Source organism: Nicotiana tabacum, chromosome 8 (genome assembly GCF_000715075.1).
Source record: "Nicotiana tabacum cultivar K326 chromosome 8, ASM71507v2, whole genome shotgun sequence".
NCBI classification, from domain to species: domain Eukaryota; kingdom Viridiplantae; phylum Streptophyta; class Magnoliopsida; order Solanales; family Solanaceae; genus Nicotiana; species Nicotiana tabacum.
The window spans coordinates 146,946,411-146,952,777 of NC_134087.1; positions in this window are offsets into that span (position 1 = coordinate 146,946,411).

The window sequence follows — 6,367 nt, forward strand, 5'->3', positions numbered from 1 at the left end:
TTTTTTCTTATTTTAAATTTTTAATATCTTACATCTTTTTTTTCTATAATAAAAACTTTAATAATAACGTGTAGATGCCCCAGTATTCTCCAATCACAAATAGAAAAGAGTATATGGATAGAGATATTACAAATATCTTACATCTTATTTTTACTTTCGGGGGAATTATTCTTGCATCTCTATAATTTCATATTTATAATATTAAAGTCCTATATTTTATATTATATATTTTTCATCAACTCCTTTTAAAAGTATGACGTTAAACATGAAAGTTTTTCCATAATATATTTAAATTCTAGAAAAAGCTGTCTATAGCTCTCTCTTTTTGTTTAGTTGTGCATAAAAAAATTGTACACTACCTCTACTGACTTGAACAAAAAGTCTCTATCTCCTTTTCTATTCTATTTACTATTTAGCGAAAACTAAAATAAAGAATGTAGTATTATTCTATTGTATTTCTTTATTTTTATTATTAGTTATACGAGCATGAATATATGTATAATAAATTTTATTATCTTCTACTTGCATGAGCCGATTTGTATATTTTTATATTTATTTTGGTTTAATGTGTAAAAAGCTATTTATTAGAAGACACATTGAAATTTATTTTTCATATTATGCTAACCAGCATGAAGGACAAATGCACGGCTATGGACAATAGGGTGGCCTCATTTCGCCTTACCAACCCCAAGGAAACTCCAAATACAGGTCTGGATCATTTGTACAGACAGATTTTTTGGGTGCTAAGATCCAAAGTTGAGAGAAAAAGCCCAGATCGTACGCTAGGTCCCTAAGCAATCACTTAGTGGAAAAGAAAGTGATTGAGTGATGACAATCAGGAGCATATAAAAGACAATATTTGATTGTCCATAAAACTTGATAAATATAAAAGATAACATTTGATGCATTCAGACGTAGAATCAAGATGCATGGTTATGAATGGATAAAGAAAGCTCTCCAGAAAAAAGAAAGAATAGATTAATGGATGCTATTTTGCGATAGTGAATAATAATTTTTACAATATTTTTTATTGATTAAGAAGAAAATATATATTTGAATAGACCTCTTATGTCAGTTAACTTGTATCTTTTAGAATGAGCTTGAGAATATATAACTTTCTATTTTTTTTAGTTAACTTTTAAATCTCCAAAGGTTATATGTTCTTGTTGAAACTAAAAAGAAAGCATGATAATTTGTGAATTTGAAATAGTAAAATTATAAAATCGGGAGAAATATTAAGTTGAACAGAGTAATTGAGATGCTAGATTGAGAACTTCTATGGGGTAGAATTTCTTCCTTCTTGAATAATTAGCTAAATAGGATCAACAATTATTATTTTCAAGAATTTTTTTTTGTAATTTTTTTTTGTAACTTAAACATAATTTTCACTATAAAAAGCATATAATTCATTGAAACAAGTTACACGCGCAAAACACGTACTCTAAGACTAGTCTGTATTATTATAAAAGTACGAATGTTTAGAAGCTAAATGTTAAGTGACAAAAATATCCTCAAAATATCATCTGAATTTTTTACCCTTAAAGTTAAATTTTTCTTTCAAGAAATAATTTAATATTGGATATAACTGTCATAGCGAGTAGAAACTCAGTACTTTGAATAAGAAGAATTCTATGCTATATCAGATACAAAGATAGAGTAATCTATGCTGAATAGATTACAAAGCAACGAACTAAGCTGCAAGCGGTTTGGAATTCCAAACACTCTGTTCGACTTCAAATTATTTCTTTATAGATATTGTTTGGTATTGGATAGAATTGTAATGTTAAGGAGTTCTTCCAACAGTTATGACATCGATTGTGATATGTGATAAATTCTTAAAAATTGCATAGAAGTAGGACTTTAATTATAAAGTCTTAAAAACTGCATAGAAGTAGGACTTTAATAATTACGAATGAAACCCTAACTGAAAATCAATGAAAAAACATGTCATTCCAACTAATGCCGACTTTAAAGACACATTACATTCTTTAAAGTTGGACCAGTTATATTTTCATATCAAATTATAATTTTTTACGAAAATTGGATCATTATGTTCTAGATCACAATGTAATTTCTTTATGTTAGAGTCGATTCCTTTAAGTTATAACACACTTAAATTTTAAATTTTTCTTAAAGAAGTCATTTCATACCAAATAGAATTATAATACTTTGGACTACCTAATGTTGTGGTTCCATTCTGCTATAATGTAGTTAATTATCCGCGGTAATATTTCAGTTCACGTTGTTATGGCCTATTTAATTATTTGCAAGTGATATTTTATATTGTTAAAGAAAGAAGGAGAACTTACAATAGGATTAAAATTTTCTAATGTACATATTTGTATCCTTTTGAAAAACAACCAAACACAAACTGATTTCGTATAAAAAAATGTTTGCCATCTTATTGACTCTACAAAAGAGCTCAATCAGAACATTAGTGCATGAATTTCGATTACTCGACTTTTACGAGTCAAATAACTTTTTCTCTTCTTCTTTCTTTCTTTCTTTCTTTCTTTGCTTTAACTTCCTTTAGGACATCTATCGTGAAGATTAGTGTACTATTTTTATTTTTATTTTAAATGGTTATAACACTAATTGGTTAGGGCATCAATTAAATACCGCTCTGAAGAACCACATATTACGAAATCAATATGACTGTCATTTTAGTTTCAACTAATCTTTTATATTCTTTAGTGTAGAGAGAAATAATGCTGATCAAATATAATATTTATCGCAAATTTTTTGCATTGTAATAAAAATATCATATCTCATTCTTTTTATTAGTGACTTTTACTTTGCCTACAAAGAGAATTACAAGAAAGATGATACATTATATTTTTGAGGAACTGATTATTCAACTTCCTATATATTTAGTTACAATTAATTTTAGAATACTATCCACTCAAAAATTTATTACTACTTTTGGAACGTGGTTGATAATATTTGACGGAAAATATTCGCACGAACGTAGAGACTAGTTATATTAAAAGGACGAAGGCCCTTAGCGAAATGTCGTTCGCCTTTTTTACCCTTTTAAAATAGAGTTCATATTAGATAAAAAAGTAATTTGATCATTTTCCTAATATTTAGGAATAGTCATTTATTATTTTCCAAATATTTACACTTTAAAATACTAAAATTTGGATTACTAAATCTTTCCTTATTTAAATTATATAAGAACTTATAATATTTAGAAATTTAAAATCAAGTTATTTTTTACTTCACAATTAATTTGGTTTTTTATTTGTTTAGGCTTAGTTTCTTCCGTCTACAGTTATTTGATGTATTATATTGACTTAGGTTAGGTTCAAAAATAATAAACATCATGTCTATATCATTCATCTTGTCTTCTTTAATTTTAATAACATCACAATTTTGGTAAATAAATAAATTTTATTTAGGTGAAACACAATAATTAATTCTGAGTATAGATTTTAGAGTCATCTATTTGAATACTTGGAAAGAGTAGTCTAAACCAAACATGTCGTTTATTCATTTATAACTTTTAGTCTCCTGCTTAAATAATATTTTTTTTTGCTCATCTATTTTTTATATGATATTAGAAAATTACATTCAATAATATAAATAAATAAATAATATTAAAAATTTATAAAAGAGAGAGAAAAGGCATGGTTGATAAAAGTCAATAACACAAATAATTCTACAAAACAAAGATTTAAAAGTAAAATGTGAGGAAGATATTTATTTGTACCCTTTGGAAATATAACTCTTCATAGATAAAGTTATTTACAGTTAAATATTTAAAATTGGGGAGGATTTTATATTAATATTTAAATAATAAAATATAAATTATTTTCTTTAGTAACAAATTATTAAGTTTTTGAAACAACTTATTAGACAAAAAAACTTACTCAATTCTCTTTAAGTTCATCATAAAAAAGAATTATTTTTTAAGTTGAAAAAATTCTTAATATAGTATTAATACTCAAATTGATAAAAGTGCTAACTTGACGTAACAATGATGAAATAGTAGAGACAAAATATATCCTAAATGAGTTGTTATTAATTATTTTTTATTTTTGCATTCATCCTAACAAACAATAACTTGTCGTAAAATATTAACTCAACATCAGTCATTTTTAGGCTTCATATTTTTATTTTATCAATTTTCTTTATGAGCAATAGTATCACCACTTATTCACAAATTTTAAAGATCAAAAGATTCAATTTTCAATTTAGAGTTACAGAAAAAGGCTCAAATATGCTATCACACTTTAAAAAATGACATATCTATGCCACCCGTTAAAAATGGGATGTATTCATGCCACTGATGTTACACTATTGGTTCATTTGTGCCATTATTCACTAACAGTTCTCGCACTCGATATTTACATTATAAACCACTATTTTTTTAACTTTACACTTTCCATGTGTCGTTTAATTAGACCCCTTCCAATAACCACATCATAATAAAAATATAGTTGATCATATTTGTGTATTCTCGAATGAACTTGAGTACAAATTTCCAAAAATATTTGCACAAAAACTCTTAAATATTCAAAGGGCTATGTGTCTTAGCTAAACTAAATGGAATAATTTGATAACTTGTGAAATTGAAGTAGCAAAATTATAAAACTGACACAAAGTTTAAGGTGACTACATTAAATGGTGATTGAGAACTTTTATGTGACAAAGTTTCTTCCTTCTTCGAGTTACCTATTTAGGTCCAATGTTACCATTTACAGAGCTTACACTTAATATTTTATAATTTAAACATAAATTTAATATAATATTTATGTGATGATGTACACGCGCAACACGCATACACTAAGACTAGTGTGTGTGTGTATATATATATATATATATATATATATATGTGTGTGTGTGTGTGTATGTATGTATGTATGTGCAATGATGATACTATTGCATTTTTCCCCACATTAATGACTTTATTCGGTATTCTTGTATTTAATTTTCCCTATAAATTTAATGTATCGTTCCTTCATATAAATGGAGAAGTTTTATTTTGTGTATCATACAACTTACACTAGTTGTATGAGGCTCCTTTTTGTCTCACAAATTTGTGGACCCCAATCTTACACTTTTGGGTCCACAAAACTATGAGACAAAAAAGTTATCTCATACAACTGACAAAATAAAATTTTCCATATAAATGATAGACTAAAGATTTACGTGCATTATAGAAGTTAGTATATATAAAAGTGGGAATCCCAAATTAAAAAGTTGAATTACCAAAATATCCTTCTAAATAATTATATATAAATATTATTTAATTAGTAATATTATATTAAAAGTAATATTTAAAGGAAAAGAAGATGACCAATTAGACATGTCTATTTCTAAAAGTTGTGATGCTCCGGTGATAACTAACCTTTTGACACTTAGTTTTAAGGGAATCTTACAGAAATATTTCAAATAAGTCCTAACTTACCAATTTTTACCCATTAATTATAGACTTACCAAAATTATCCAAGCACATATAAAAATTTAAAACCCAAATAAATAAGGATTTTTCTTCTCCAAAAATTACATGCAAAGATCTCCTTCCTTTTTTTAAGCGTGATCGACAACATTAGATGCAAGACAGAAAGGAAATTATGATGAGGTAGCAAACAAGGTTACGAAATACAAAAAAATAAATATACACGATATTTCAAAAATCTAAGCAAAAATGGACATTTTTCAATGGGTTTGATTGAAATTCATTGAAAATATATAGATGAGTCAATATACAAAATTTGAGGAAGATTGGGGTGAGTTGAACTAAATTGGTATCAAAATTCATAGTAAAAATCGAGTTCAAAAAAATTCTTCTATGACACATGTATCAAATATGTATCACGCATGTATCTCACATGCAAATATACATTGATATACACGTGATACCCATTTGATACATATGTGATACATAGTGTGATACACATCATCTTTTTTCATGTTTCATCTTCTACTTCTTAACCACCTCAAAACTCTACCAAATCATTCCAAAACTGAGATTTAAACTTTTTAAGATGTATCCAATTTATTCCAACAACACCCATTCAAGGAAGCAAAAATTTAATATTATTTGACTAATATTGGTAATATTTTATGATTTGACTAATTTTTATACTAACTTACATATGGGCTGATATTGGTAATTTTCCAATTTTTAACCGTTGGCTAAATTTTAAATACCACATTTATTTAAAGACTCTGTTGCAGCAAATACACAAAGCTGAGCCATTTTTCCTATTTAATCAACTTCGTCCAATTTTTCTTTATTTACCAATGTTCAAGAAAATTGACATTCTTTTTTTCCTAAATCTTCTACTCCAATTGTATATTTTCTTTCCACTAGGTTGAATTTGGAGTAAAAATATCAACCATCCAAACAAGCGGCTAG